The sequence below is a fragment of the Sminthopsis crassicaudata genome, chromosome 4 (assembly GCF_048593235.1).
Source record: "Sminthopsis crassicaudata isolate SCR6 chromosome 4, ASM4859323v1, whole genome shotgun sequence".
Lineage (NCBI taxonomy): Eukaryota > Metazoa > Chordata > Mammalia > Dasyuromorphia > Dasyuridae > Sminthopsis > Sminthopsis crassicaudata.
This window is the reverse complement of record NC_133620.1, coordinates 364841591-364857426: the sequence shown is the minus strand read 5'-3', so window position 1 is coordinate 364857426 and position 15836 is coordinate 364841591. Positions and strand designations below refer to the sequence as shown.

The 15836-nt window shown below is 38.0% G+C and overlaps 1 protein-coding gene across 8 annotated transcripts in view; it reads left to right on the top strand.

Annotated features, from left to right (window-relative positions):
- Nucleotides 1–15836, top strand: part of CUEDC1 (CUE domain containing 1) — a 123262-nt gene that overhangs the window by 26115 nt on the left and 81311 nt on the right. For 7 of the 8 annotated variants that reach the window (XM_074261873.1, XM_074261877.1, XM_074261872.1 and 4 more), the window contains exon 3: nucleotides 11312–11363. The exons of the other annotated variant lie outside the window; for it this stretch is intronic. The gene's annotated coding sequence lies outside the window, so the exon portion shown is untranslated. The remainder of the gene's footprint in view (nucleotides 1–11311; nucleotides 11364–15836) is intronic. 8 annotated transcript variants of the gene reach the window in all.

The window sequence follows — 15836 nt, the reverse complement described above, 5'->3', positions numbered from 1 at the left end:
CAAAACTAGGAACACATGAATTCAAGCCCCTTCTCTGAAACATGCTTTGAAACTGGCTTTGTGACCCTGGACAAGTAAGTCACTGACCTCTTCATGTTCTAAAGCTATACAGCTCTCTAAGATGTTAATTTATTAAAAAGGTGCTGTTTCCTCACTTGAACTTGTTCTATACCTGAAGTTATAGGTCCAATCTCTATCTCCTACTTGACTTAAGTAAATCCTCACTAGGAGTTCTCTATATTGATGAAATTATGAATTTAGAAATTATTCCATTTCTTACTGGACAATATTTTATGAAATTCCAATTTATAGCTTTATTCCTATTAAATACCAATATTATGGCTTCTCCTCCTTCAATTTTTGACGTAGAATCATCATTGCTGATCATCCAATTCTTACCCCAGTTCCTATCCTTTCTATATGGGGGTAGGGGAAGAGATATTAATTCCTTATTCCTTCTTGCAGTGTACTCATCTATTTAGGGGAAGCCAGAGAAGATATGAATAATCGATCCACTGCTAAATCTTTTATTCAACCTATGTTTAACGAGAATAGAGAAATCAACTGAGGGAGGAATCTTGCTATAGGAGAACTAAGTGAAGCCTTAGGCATGGGAAGGAGGAGATCTGTTAATGTTAGTCAGGCTTCTCTACCAGGTTGCCAGATGTTCCTTGGGATCCTAAAGTTTGGGACCGGGTGGGCTGGGAAAGGATCCTAACCAAAGAGGAATTCTAAAGGGACAAGATTTCTGGAAATGGGCTGATTTATTCTGTCATTGTAAAGCTGAGGGAATTAGCAGACAGTTGATTCAATTGGAACTTCCAGAAATCGCACCATCTCCTTCCCTGACCTACCCCTCTGGGAGCCAGGAGGTGTGAGGCCCAAATAAGTGTATATATAAATAGTCTAGGTCCCTGGCCACTCATTGGAAAGATTCCTGACACTTGCAGGATAGTGTGAAGGCATGAGGATCCATTCAGAGTTCAAACACTGGCACCAAAATCAGGTGGTTGGTGTATCCCCGGATCTCTCTAATGAAATTAGAAGTGATCTAAATTCTTTCCTGTCTTATGGTGCTTAGTTTTCAGTGAAGAGCTCTGTTCTCTGGCTCCCAAGCCCATTTAAAGTGATGCTGTAGCATATTCTGGCTGTATTCTGTGAGAGTAGGGCAGCTTCATTAACTTTCAAATTTTTTTGGTTTTGTTAGTCATGAAATATTAATTGTGTGCCCACTGTGCCACAGAATGTGATAATTAGGTACTATGGGGAGAAGGAAGATACCAAAGAAAGAGAAGCTATGGTTCCTATCTTTACAAGCTTACTGTCTAATTACAGGAGGGGAAAAGGGAATAGAATAAGTATATACATACATGCACATATACATACATGTGTGTATATACACAGTGTATATTAAAAAGTCCAAAAAAATTCCAAAGTATATTTCTCTGTATCCTAGTAACTATAGGCTATAAAGAGTTTCAGAATCTAAGAAGGAAGATACCAAAGAAAGAGAAGCTATGGTTCCTACCTTTACAAGCTTACTGTCTAATTACAGGAGGGGAAAAGGGAATAGAATAAGTATATACATACATGCACATATACATACATGTGTGTATATACACAATGTATATTAAAAAGTCCAAAAAAATTCCAAAGTATATTTCTCTATCTCCTAGTAACTGTAGGCTATAAAGAGTTTCAGAATCTAAATGCTGAGAGGAAGCTGGAATAAATGAATCAGCAAAACTTTAACAGATATTTTATAAAATGCCTACTATATGAAGATACAAACCAAAAAAATCAAAATAATCTTTGCCATACTCTGGGGTATCCTCAAGATTCATTCTGAGTAGTTTCGGAGAAAGGGAGAGACACAATTTGGTAAAGAGAAGTAGGAAAGGGTAGCGCACATACATGGAATGGTATATACAAAGCAGGCTTTGGGAGGTCAGAGGACATGACTTGGCTGCTTCTTGGGGACTGAAGTAGCTTTAGAGTTTTTGTGAGAATTCCCTGCAATATAGATTTTGTCTTTTGGTCTGGTGGTTGGGCCACCAGGAGCAGATAGAGAATCTTTTCCTAGGCTAACTGTTACTTTGCCCCATCTTTATACCCTTTCTCTCAAATCTTTCTCTTCTCTCCCTCCATCATCCTCCATCCAGAATGGACTCTTTTCTTCATTTCTGTCTGTTGAAATCTTTGTCTTTGTTGCATGTCCAAGTCAAGGGCTTGACTTACCAGCTTTATAATCAACAATCCTATATTAGTGCTCTTCCTGCTCTCTCCTACCCTCATGATCATGAGTTATTTTATTTCTAGAGTGTTTTAAGATTTGCAAAGAACTTACTTTATGTCTACCCTATGAGGCAGGTAATGCAGATATTAACTAGATTTTAGGCACAAAGCATCTGAGGCTCAGAGAGGTTAATAAGCTACACACCCAAAGTCACACAGCTAGTGTCATCAAAATTCAAACCCTGGTCTCCTGAGTTTCAGTTAATTCTTTTGGTTGCGTACCAGAGAGCAGGAGCTGCTTCCCTTTTGTCTTTGTGTCTTCACCATCTAGTACAGTGCCAGGCTCTTAATAAATACTTATTGGATGATTACTTAAGAGCAAGGCTGATGTTCTATCTCTTTGTATCCCCAGTGCCCAACACAGTGCCTTTGCACTTCAAAGTCACTTAATAAATGTTTGTTGAATTATTGAAGCCAGGGGGTTTAGTGGCAAGAGTCATCACCTAACTTAATCAATTCTACTCCTCCCTTGAGTTTTCTCCTCATTTGTCTTGTCCAGCTAAATCTCTCACCATCTCTGAATATGTGAAAAACACTGCTAATGAACTAACATTCCCATTTATCTTCTGGCTCCGGAGACAGGCAGGAAAGGAGAACTAGCTATCTCTTTGCCTTGTTCGAATTAACAGTTCCCCAGTTCTTATCCTGTTATATTACTTTTATATAGAGGAAAACAGGAAAAGGGCCTTTCCAAAGTTGCCCCTCTAATGGAGATCCAGAGTCTCTAACTCATTTGGTGATAGGAAGATCATGGGATCATAGATCCACAAATAAAAGAGCTCTTAGATATTTTCCCACTTTACAGATGAGGAAACTGAAACTCAGAGAGGTTAAGAGACTTGCCCAGGATCATATAACACAGGTGATACCTATTGGAGCATATTTAAACCCAGGTTCTCTTATAACAGAGCCCCCTTAGTTCCTTTCATAGGTCAATGCCATCTCTGAGATTAAAATGAAGGAAGAATGTTCTGATTGTCAAGACAAAAGAACCAGTGACCTGATTGAGACTGGATTACAGTCTTTTTCAGAGGCAAAGTGATATATAGAATAACCTGTGTAGTGGATAGAATGTCAGGAAGCCATGGATTTAAATCCTCTCAGATACTTAGTAGCTCTATGACTCTGGAGAGGTGACTTATTCTCTCTGTATCTCAATTTTCTTATCTCTAAGAGGAGGAGTTTGGTCTATCTTTAAGGTCATTTCTGGCTCTAAGTCTATGATTCCAGTTCTGCTCTCTGGGGATGGCCAGGTGGCTCGGTGAGTGAATAGAATGTTGGACCTGGTGTCAGGAAGATGAATTCAAATTTGGCTTCAGACATTTCTTAGCTGTATGTCTCTGGGCAAATCATTTAACCCTGTTTACCTCAGTTTCCTCATTTACAAAATGTGTTGGAGAAGGAATTGGCAAAGCATTCCAGTATCTCTGCCAAGAAAACCCCAAAGACATCACATAAAGTCAAAATGACTGAACAAATGTGACCTCTAAAGGATCCTTTTTAAACCTGGGATTCAGGGGTTCATCTCATAGAATAGTTTTTCTTCAGAGACCTTTGGGAGAAAAAAGTTTTTTAAAAATGCAAAGCAAATTGCAAGAGCATTATGGTTATAAAGGAGTAGGTAGTATCTGGAGAGATCATTCCTTGCCTAGCAGATGCTGGGCTCTGGAAAATAAACACAGGTTTTTGAAAATTCCCCCTCAAGCCAGGCATATTTTGATGGGCACAGTGTTCTTTTTATTTTCCTTTTGGACATCTGCAAACCATTCTGAAATGCTTTCCTCTTCTTGGGTTTTGCCAGGATTCTGGGATCCAAGGGACAAACTGAATTCATAGCCGACTATTCTTTGAAGAGTTATTTCTCCTGAGGGTCTTAGCTTGTGATTGGGGAATAGCACTTTCAGGTGCATCCTGCATGTTGAACTCAGCTTTTGGCTTGCTTCCCAGCCAGCCCCGAGTGAAGTAAAACTGCCTTTAGAACTATCTTTCTTAATTTTTTATCCTCTTAGAGGGTGTGAGACTTGGAAAACCTGTGTTTGAATTTTAGCTCAAATTCTTTTTGGCTGTGACTCTGAACATGTCACTTAACCTCTCTCAGTTTCTATTTCTTTCCCTGTAAAATGGATATAGTTACAACATTGACTTTTGGAGGTTGTTGTCAGGGGCTGATAAGGAGCACTTTGCTACCGTTAAAACATTAAATAAATGTTTGTGATGATGAACTATAAGGTCTGAGATAATTTCAGAAGTCTCACTTGTCTTTTTTTTTTTTTTTTAATACAGTTGAGTTATTACATGGTTGGGCTGGGGGAGGGAGTTGGTAGGAGAAAGAGAGAACAGTGGAAAACTTTATTTGAATGTTCTTATCCCTTATCTTCATTGCCCTCAGCTTTTGAAAACGATAGATAAATATAGACCTTGTTATTGGATCAAGACTGACCCTAAAAATTCATTTGAATTGGTCTGTGATAGATCTATTGTTTGCTCTATTAGCTATGTCTTCTAGTCTACATAGATACATTAATTGTTAAAGTGAAAAAGGACCTTAGAAAACATCTAACTTTTTCATTTGAGAAAGAGAAATGGAGGTAAAGGAACAGGAAATCAAGTCAATGTGCCAGTCACTGGGATAAGTGACAGAAAAACAAATGCAAGCAAAACCATTCCAAGGAGTAGTGACATGGCTGAGGTAATTTTTAATAGTAAATCTGGAATCCCAACCCATGTCCTCATATTATAGGTCTAGTGCTTTACTGTTCAATATTCAACAAGCATTTATCAGACAGCTACTACATTGTACTATTATGTAGGCATTGTATTAGGTGTTGAAGTTATTAAGACAAAAACAAACCCTTTGCCATTTGCCACTTAGGAAGTCCATTAAGTAGAGAAACTTACATATGCAGTGATTGTATGAAAGGAAGTTCTCACATTTTAATAGCCTCAGATAATAAACATGGAAGAAATTATATAAATGCATTCCTTATGACTAAGGCATCTGGGAGAGAATAGACATCTCTGTTCAATGGACAATTCACATTATCAAAATTTTAAGAAATCTAGGAAAAACTTTAGCATTCAGATATTTATGTTTAAAGAGTGAACAAATGGGAGAAACTAGTTAAATCTGGCATTTGTGGAAAAAAAATTATCCTGAGCTCACACCTTTAGTGCTTATAATAAAATATACTTTAGGGGGCTTTTAATAAATATATTGGGCAAGCCACTTAACCCCAATTGCCTTTTTTAAAAATAAAGTATACTTAGGAATAAAATCCTATGTGAAGAATTCTTTTAAAATAGTCTATGCTTATAATTTGCAGGGAGGTAGTATAGATAGATGGAGAAGGAACAACACATACCATAAGTAACATGATATAAATTATATTATATATTTTGTACATAACATATCAATTATATATTATAATATATATTGTATAGAAAATCTATACAAATTAATTTTGGGAAGGGGGGGAGGTACTGGTCACTAGAAAGATTAGGATGTGCTTCCTGTACATAGAGACATTTCAGCTGAGCTTTGAAGGTTTCTGTAAGGCAGGTGAGCAATGGATGCTTTTTAGCTTTGGGAGACAGTTTGTACAAAAATATGGAGTTGGAAGATGGAATGTTACATATGGAGAATAATGAGACTAGTTTGGGTGGATCATAGAATGTATGCAGAACAGTAAGCAATAAACCAGGAAATCTAGACTGGAACTGAATTGTGAAAGTGTTTAAAAACCTAACAGAGGAGAGTTTTTTCTTTTTTTCTTCATCTTTTTTTTTTTTTTTTAAATCTTGGAGGCTATAGGAAGCCACTGGACCAGCTTCTTAAGTAAAGAAGTGACATGATTATGTTTTAGGCATGTCAATTTGACATCTATGTAGATTGGAAATGGGAAGAGACTTGAGGCAGTGAGATTAATTAAGAGGCATTAAGATAAATAATCTAGGCAAAAGTAGATGAGAGGCTGGACCAATGTGGCTGTAGAATGAATGGAAAAAAGAGATTGATGTGACAGAACAAGATCAGCAGTTGATTGAATATGGGAGGATGATGACTGAATTTAAGAACCTGAGTTAGAAGAGGGTAAAACTCCTAATAGAAATACAAAAGTTAAGAGAGGTGGCTTTGAGGGAAAATATAATGAATTTTGTTTGGATGTTCTGAATTTAATTTGACTATGGATATCCATCTGAGCAGAGATGACCTGGAGCTCAAAAGAGAGATAAAGGGTGGGTATGTAGATGTGGGAATCATTTGCTTTGAGGTGATCATTGAATTGGTGATTATTGAATTTTTGGGAGCTGATAAGATTCCTGGGAGAGCCCCAGAACAGTGGACTTGGGCTACACTAAGTCATAGAGGCAGGGTAGAGATGACAATCCTGTAAAAGAGATTAAGAAATAATAGTCAGGTAGGAAAATCAGGAGAGATCAATGTCACCAAAACCCAGGGAACAGAGAGGATCTAACAGAAGGGATGGTTTTCTGTGCCAAATGTCTGAGAGGTCAGAAGGATTTTAAGATTAGGCTATTCTTTTTGTAGTGGCTAGAAACTGGAAATTGAATGGATGGATGCCCATCAATTGGAGAATGGTTGAGTAAACTGTAGTATATGAATGCTATAGAATATTATTGTTCTGAAAGAATTGACCAGCAGCATGAATATAGAGAGGCTTGGAGAGACTTACATGAACTGATGCTGAGTGAAATGAGGAGAACCAGGAGATCATTATACATTTCAACAACAACCAGAAGATCATTATACACTTCACCAACGATACTGTATGAGGATGTATTCTGATGGAAATGGATATCTTCAACAAAGAGAAGAGCTAATTCAGTTCCAATTGATCAATGCTGGACAGAATCAGCTACACCCAGAGAAGGAACACTGGGAAATGAATGTGGACTACTCGAATTTTTGTTTTTCTTCACAGATTATTTTTACCTTCGGAATCCAATTCTTCCTGTGCAACAAGAGAACTGTTCGGTTCTACACACATATATTGTGTCAAGGATATACTATAACATATTTAACATGTATAAGACTGCCTGCTATCTAGGGGAGGGAAGGGAAAAGTCAGAACAGAACTGAGTACAAAGGATAATGTTGTAAAAAAACTTATGTCAATAAAAAGTTATAATAAAAAATTAAGGGCAAAAAAAGAGATTAGGCTGTTTATTAAGTTTAGCAAGTAAGGTTGTTTATGACTTTGGAGAGTACAAATTCATTTGAGTAGTGGGATCAAATGCTGATCAGGAACAACAGATACAGACTTTTTAAAAACTGGTTTTGTTGAACTTTACTTTTTAAAAAAATATTTTTCCAATTACATGTAAAGATATTTTTTAACATCCATTTTTCAAAAATTTAGAGGTCCATTTTTTTCCCTCTTCTTCCCCTTCCCATTCCTTAAGATAGTAAGCAATTTGGTGTTGGTAATATATGTGCAATAGTGTAAAATATATTTCCATATTACTCATATTGTGAATGAAAATATAGACTACAAGGGGGAAAAAACATGGTTGGGGGGGAAGAATGAAAAGAGTATGTTTTGATTTGCATTCAGGCTCCCTCAGTTATTTCTCTGGATGATATAAACTTTTTTTTTTTTTCCAGTAAGAGTGACTATGAAAGAAATGGAGGAGAGAAACAAGATGATAGATTGAGGGCATAGCAGGTCAAATGAAAGTTTTTGTTCATTTATTTATTTTTAATTTTTTTTAAGATGTGGAAAATTTGGACATAGTTATAAGCAGAAGGGAAAGAGTCATAAGGTGAACTGAGATTAAATAATATTTGCTAGGATTTATATAGAGCTTTAAGATTTAGTTCTTTACACATAGTATCTCATTTGATCTTTACAATATACCAGTAAGGGAGTAACTGGCATTTATAGAGAGCTTTAAGGTTAGCAAAGTGCTTTATAAGATATGTTTATCTCATTTGATCCTCACAACAACCTGTGAGGAAAGTGCTGTTATGATTTCCATTTTATAAATGAGAAAATTGAAGTACACAGGAGATATTATTATTATCATCCTTATTTTATAGATAAGGGAAGAGACTTGGAAGGGGAATGATTTCCCCAGCCTTACATATTGAGGCACTGTTAAAGGGAAAATGTGAACTCAGGTAGTCTTGATTCTAAGCCATTGCTCTATCCACTATGCTTCCTATTCACCTTAAAAAGTCTGGAGAGATTAGTTTATGATTAGAAGAGCAACCTTGGGAGGCACTTTATGATTGGAAGGCAAGCTTGGCAAGGAGAGATTAAAGCCATCAGTAGATTGCCAAAGTTAGCCTTGGCATAGGCAAAGCTTATTTCTTCCTCAAAGACTAGACCAGGTGTTCTTAACTTGAGATCCATGAACTTGTTTTTAAAACATATTTTGATAACTATATTTATTTCAATGTAATTGTTTTCCTTTGTAATAGTATAGTTTTTATTTTATGTATTTAAAATCATCATTTTGGAGAAGAGATTCTTGAGATTGCCAGAGAAAAGAATTTAAGTACCTTCTGTATTAGAACAAAGGAGGAGTGGGGAAATGATACTAGCTAGAGAGAATCGAGATCTGAGTGAAAATCTGGACAGTATTTAAAAAACAAAAGCAAAATGTCTTTAAGGTGGACAAAAGAGGGATATAATATTACTTTATTGAATAGCTGCAAGAAACCTTTGCCCAGAGCTTTAAATATTGACCCATATTGAATCTTCCTACTGAGAGAGCCACATTGGTCCCCCTCTCAAAAGCAAAAACAGGTCAAGCTCTATAGTAGTGTGCTAGGCTGCCATTACGCCTTTCAGTTCTAGTCAAATTCAGACTTCCCTATCTTCCCCACCCCCACTCCAAAGCCCTTTTCGAAATTACGACCTATATTACCTTAAGCAAGTCGATTTTCCTCTGGACCTCTATTTTCTTATCTAACATTTAAAGAGGGTTGGATATCCCTCTGGTTTTAGGTTCCTATATTGCAGGAAGAGGTCGATGGCTTTAGAACTGCGGGTGCTCATCAGGCTAATTCTTTTTGAATTGCTAAAAACAGACCCCCTGAAGGACCTCTGCTGCTGGTGGGGGAACATTCAGTGGCTCTCGGGAATCTGAGTTGCACTTGTTAATTATAATTCTCCATGCTTCCTTGTTGCTTTTGGCTTAAGGGGTGAGGAAGTGAGGGACTCTGTAGAGCTACTGAATGTAGGAACACAAACTTAGAGGGCTATGAGGAGGGAGGCAGGGAAAAAGGAAGATGAGAGGCTGAGAAGGAATGAGGGAGCAGCATTTTTTCCCTCCCCAATTAACCATGGATCTCTTGCTCCACATCTCTGCTGCCTCAGCAACCCTTCTCCTTGACAGTTAGCAGGAGTGTTATAGAGGGTCACAGGGCAGCTGGCAGGGCATCAGGGAAATGCCTCCTTAGGGAGAAGAGGGGGTGTTTCCTTTTCCCATCAACCTCCCCAGAAGGAGGGCATTCTTTTTTGCCAGTTCCTTCTACTTTTCAGAGTAGGATAAGCTGCTCCCCAAACTCCTTCCCAGGCCTAAGTTAAAGCTCGGAGCTTCTCTGCTGTATTGCTCAGTCCTAATGACATGGAGTTAAAGGATTCCAAACAGTTTGCCCCTCACTGGGCCCTTAATTACATTAAAACACAAAAGCCGCACTGCCGGCTGGGTTCTCCTGGTGGATTGCAGAGCCTGTCCTAGGGAACAATTGGGGCTCTGTTCTCATGGCCTGTTTTCCCCCAGCTGTGCCCCCCTTTCATCTCCATCTCTTTCCCAGGGACTCAGAGCTCATTCCCAGGAGGGTGGAATCTCAATGTTCCATCCAACCTTCCGACTTCTTGCCTGGTTTGTTAGTTTTGTCCTTTTTTTCTCCATTCCCCCTTCTTTATCCCCTCCCCCCTTTTCATTCATTCCTTTTTCTCTGTGATACAAGGGGTCTCAGTACACTCTAGAGCAAGGCTTATTAACCTGGGGTCTGTGGACTTGTTTTTTTTTTTTTTTTTTTAAAAACTAGTTGATAGCTGTATCTCAATATAATTGTTTTCTTTCACAATGCTATGCATTTTATTTTTATGAATTTAATTATATTCTGAGGAGAAATTTGCATAATTCACCCAACTAATACCAAAGGGACCTGTGGTATAAAAATAGATCAAGAATGGTGATCTAGAACCCAAGAACCAATTTCATTCCTTTTTTCTTGAATCAAATCTACCTTTTCTTTGTTCATTGTGGGCAGGGTTACTATCCCAAAACAAAATGTGTAAGAGTGGGTGAATAAAAATCATCTATGGTATTCTCATACTTTGTTTTTACTTCTAATTTGCATGTTATTCAGTTATTATCAAAATGTCAGCTTTTCATAAGATGGCCTCCCTCCTTGCTCCAATCTTGCATCTTTTTCTCTGTATACCCCAAGACAGCCCCTGTTGTGATGGATGGAATTGGTTAAAGCCTGGAAGATAAATTGACTGTGTTCTATCTAAATGAAGTGCTGGGGCAGTGGCAAAATAAATTTCCTCCTTTTCTAGCGTATCTCTCCTTTCCAAGTCAAGAACCCTTTGTCCAGGGAGAAAGGATGATATGTCAAGAAAGGCCATTTCTTTAGTTTGAATACTTTCTTGATGAAAATAGCATCTGACCCAGAAGGGATGGGGCTGAAACCTTCTCTTGCAGTTATAAAGAACTCATCACTTCCAGTGAGAGCACACTTAAACTCATGTCTGTAAACAAGCAGGTGGCCTGTTCAGATTTCAAGGAGTGGGATCCCTGTGCGGGCTTTTGTTTTTAACATATTCCCTTTATACTGTACCATCCACAGGAGGGTGCTGAATCATTAAACTAAAGGGGATTGAAGTGTCATTTTTAAACATCTTGTTGCTGACAGGTAAAAATACCTGAATGCTTCCAGGGAGCTGACTCTGCCTTTGTGCACTCTTCCCTCTCTCTTCCTCTCCATCTTACTTGGAATTCATCCTTTTCCTTTTTTTTGCCTCTCTTCCTTTAGGTCTCGGCTCAGGTCTCACCTGCTCCAGGAAATCTTTAAGGATTCTCTTTAGGTAAGAATGTTTTCTCTTTTCTCAGATTTTCTAAGAACATTTTGTCTTTTCATTCTCTTTGCCTCATCATATTCCATCTTGAACCATAACATTTCCTTGTGGACAAAGTATATTCTTCCCAGGAGACTGTAAGCTCTCTAACAGCAGAGATTGTGCATTTTTCATCTTTGTATTTTCAGTGACTATTATAGTGTTTTATACAGAGTAGGTCTTTAATAAATGAATCTCCAGAAAACAGCATTCTGGGACTTTTTGAGATAATGCTTTCAATGTCTTAGAACAACAAGTCACAATGATAGCTGCCATGTAGGATTTTCAGTTTGTAAAGCCCTTTACTTACATTATATCATTTGATTCTCAGACCAACCATAGGTACTATTATTAAGCCCTATTTTATGAGTGAAAAAATATGGAGAGTGGGTCAAGGAGGCCTGTGCAAGGTTTAAGAAGGTTAAAGGATGAGGCTTTGTTCTGACCTAGAAATGTCTTCCTATATATAAGTATAAACATCTATTAAGAGCTGGAAGGAAGATCATGTAGTCTAAAATTGTTATTTTATAGCTGAGGAAATTGAGGCCTTCATAGGGAGGAAGTAGCAAAAATAAGATTTGAAACTAGTTTTAAAATTAATTTAAGTTTAATTTTGTGAAGTTACATTTTAAATTTTGAATTGTCTCTCTCCCTTTCCATCCTGAACTATAGAAGGCCATCATCTCTCTTTTGTCCTTTCCCCTCCCTCCCTCTCTCCCTCTCTGTCTCTGTCTCTCTTTTACACACACACACACACACACACACACACACACACACACACACAAAACCATATTATGCATAATTATATTTATCAGTTCTTTTCTGGAGGTGGACAGGCATTTTCATAGATTTTTTTGTAGTTGATTTGAATATTTATAATACTCAAAATAGCTTAGTTGTTCACGAGTTATTCTTTGAACAATATTGCTGTTACTATATACAACATTCTCTTGGTTCTGCTCATTTTACTCTGTATTATTTCATGCTAGTCTTTCCATGTTTTTCTAAAATCAACCTATCACTTTTGAGGATGAGTAACATGGCTAGTCATACACTTGTACTTGTGTTTTCCAAAAGAGAACAGAAAAATTGATGGAAAAAAACCAGAGTCATGGCAGCCAGAGAGAAGCCAGTTCTCTAAAGGAAGTCTTCGTGGCTCTGTAGTCCCTCCAGGGAAACATATGTATCCGGTAACCATGTGTCCCCAGGAGAGGAGGGAACCAGATGGCCCTAGAGATGGCAGGCAGCAGACAGAAAGAGCAGGAGAAGAGCATCTCAGAGCTGCTGGACCAATTTGGGAACCTCTAGGAATTTGAGCCAGGCAGCTGTGGAGTGGTGGTAGCAGAGACAGAGGATAATGGAGGAGTTCCAGAGAAAGAGGAGGACTTTTTAGAGCCTGGATCAAAGCTCCTGAAGGAAAAAAGGAGGAAGGAGTTCCTGGATCAAGCTGGAGTCTGAATCAAGGGGTATTAAGGATCAGCTCTATCATGTAGAAGAACTAGACTCATGACAGATCTCATCAATACATGAGGGCAAACTAGGATTACTTTGTCTAGATTTTAACAAAGCATTTGATGAAGTATCATTCTTGTGGAGGAAATGGAAAAGTATGGATTATATTATAATACAGTCAGGTAAATTAGAACCATTTGGAATGCTGGACTCAAAAATAAGTTGTTAATGGTCTCTAGTAGAGTAGCCTAGGATCTATGCTTGACCCTGTACTGGCTTAATATTTTTTGTCAATGACTTAGATAAAAGAACAGGTGATAAGTTCATCAGATCTGAATATGACACAAAGTTGGAAGAGATAGCTAAGAAAGTAGATTATAGTCAAGATCTAAAAGGATTTTAATAAGCCAGTGCATTGGATAGAATCTACTAAGATGAAATTCTGTAGAAATGAATATAAAATGTTGTACTTGGATATAAAAAATCAATTTCACAAGTATCAAATAGTGAAGAATTCAACAGTTGTTCTGAGATTTTTCTTTTAAATGAATTGAAAGCTAATGAGCCAGTGTGACATGGCGATGAATAAAAGCTAATTCACATTGGACTGCATTAAGAGGAATGTAACTTCTAGGAACATTCCCCATATACTCTGTCTTAATCAGAATTCACCTGAGGTATTATATTTAGTTCTATTTTAAGATCCCTCTACCTTTATCAATTTCCTCAATGATAAAATGGGGATCATCAATAGCACCTGTCTCCCATGATTGTTGTGAGGATCAAATGAGATAATATTCATGAAAGAGTAAGAAGAGAGGCCTAATAAGTAGAAAGCTAGGCTCTGAGTCAGAAAGAATGTGGTTTTAAGTTGAGCCTTGGACACATACTGGTTGTATGGCCTGGACATATGTCTAGCACCTATAGATGCTTAATATTTATTTCCTTCCTTGGAAGGTAGAGGCTTTCTAGAGAGGAAAGGATAATTTGTTTTGACTGTTAATGGGCTCAGATATGAGTTCTTATTGTTTAAGGTTTTTTGCCCAATTAAATAATACCTATCCTTTACTTGATGTTTTGTTAGCCTGTGTGCTTGCATGGGAACTGAAAGTCCTTTTTACTTTTACTTCACTACATTCTAGTGGTTTTCCCTCCACTCTCTACAATCTAAAATATCAGCTTTATATAATTCCTAGCTTGCTTCAAAATATAGCTTAAATGTTAATTCCAACCTTAGTTCTTTCCTGATAAATTATTAGTGTTCTTTTCCTTCTCGACATTTTTGGGGTTTGATAGTTTCAGTCTTGTCTGACTCTTCATGACCTCATTTCAAGTCTTCTTGGCAAAGATTCCAGAATAGTTTGCCGTTTCCTTCTCCAGTTCATTTTACAAATGAGAAAATTGAGGCAAATAGGGTGGTTAAGTGACTTATCTAGAGTCTAGTTACCTAGATTTACCTAAAGCTAGGAAGTATCTGAAATCAGATTTGAATTCAGGAAAATGAGTCTTCCTGACTCCAAGTCCTACATTCTAGCCATTGCATCACCTAGCTTCATTCTTTCCTTCATTACTTCATATATGCTTAGTTATTACTTGTTCACATGTTGTATTCACCTTCCTTCCCCCAAGAAAAGACAAAAGATCCTTGAGGTCGAAAACTTCTTAGTTTGAGTGTGTGTGTGTGTGTGTGTGTGTGTGTGTGTGTGTGTGTATTGATATCCTAAGCAAACTAACCAAAATTCAGTTGTTCCCAGATTATGGCTTGAGTGAGTGAATTGGCCAAATAATAATTCTCCAGAGGCCTTCAAGACTGAATCTTTATATAAACTCAGAGCTGTAAATTCTATGCCATGGGTTAAATTTAGAACTGGGAAAGGTTTATCTAAATCATCTGGCATTGTAGGCTCTGTTGAAATAGGACCTTCCTTCCCTGCACTTTGTTCTTCCTTTCCTCCTAAGGGAGAAAGGTATTCAGGCAGGAAACTTAGGGAGAAAGGTACTCAGGCAGGAGACTCAAAGCTAGTCAGATAGGTGGTTTGGTGGTGAGAATGATGGCTTCATGAAGATGAGTTCAAATACAACCTCAGACACTTGCCTGTCTCAGTTTCCTCATCTATAAAGTGGAGATAATAATAGTCCAGCATTGTTGTGAAGATCAAATCAGATATTTGTAAAGATCTCTGTGAACCTTGAAGTGCTATGTAAATGGCAGCTATTCTTTCCACATTGCTTCCCTGCACCAGTCCACAGGGCAATGGGAAAAAGACAACTGGGTGAGTGTCTGGGCTCTTTGGAGAATATTTACTTGCAAGGCAAGGCAAATGACTAAGCTCATCCCCCTTAATTAATGTTCCTTTGGAGACAGCTGGTGCAGTTCCTTCCCTGTTAACCCTCCACCTTCCTTCCTCTTCATTTGCACATGGCTTAGTGACTGACCTGCCCTTCTTGCTCTTTCGATAGTCCCAAGAGGTTCCTAGAGCCTCATATGGTAAAACTGGTCTCTTTTATGCTTTTTCCATCAGAAGGTGTGTGATATGGAACAAGGAGTCACTGTGTGCTCTGTGGTCCCTTAGGGATGGAAACCCTCTGAGCCCCAGCTGCCTCCTTGCTGGAGGCCAAGCACTGGATTCAGTTTGTCATATATTGTCTTCCATGCCTTTGGAGACTATTAAAGGACTAATGGGCTTTCCAGTCTATACCACTGGAAAATTAGGCCCTATGGGAAAGGTATCCTAACTGAAATGGTTGAGGGGAAAGGGAAAGGATGACAGGTCTCTCTTGAATGACTGCAGTACAGGCTATGAAGGTCATTAGCTACTTTTCAGCCCTGCAGACAGCACCGGGTAATCTTGATTACCTGTCCTTAGGTAGATTTCCTTCATTCTGCAGGTAAAAAAATGTGGTTCTTTGCCCCTGTGAAGGGATTTGTTGGGAGGCATTATTGCCTGCCCCAGGAATTGATTCTAAGGTCAATGTTTCAAATTTTTTTTT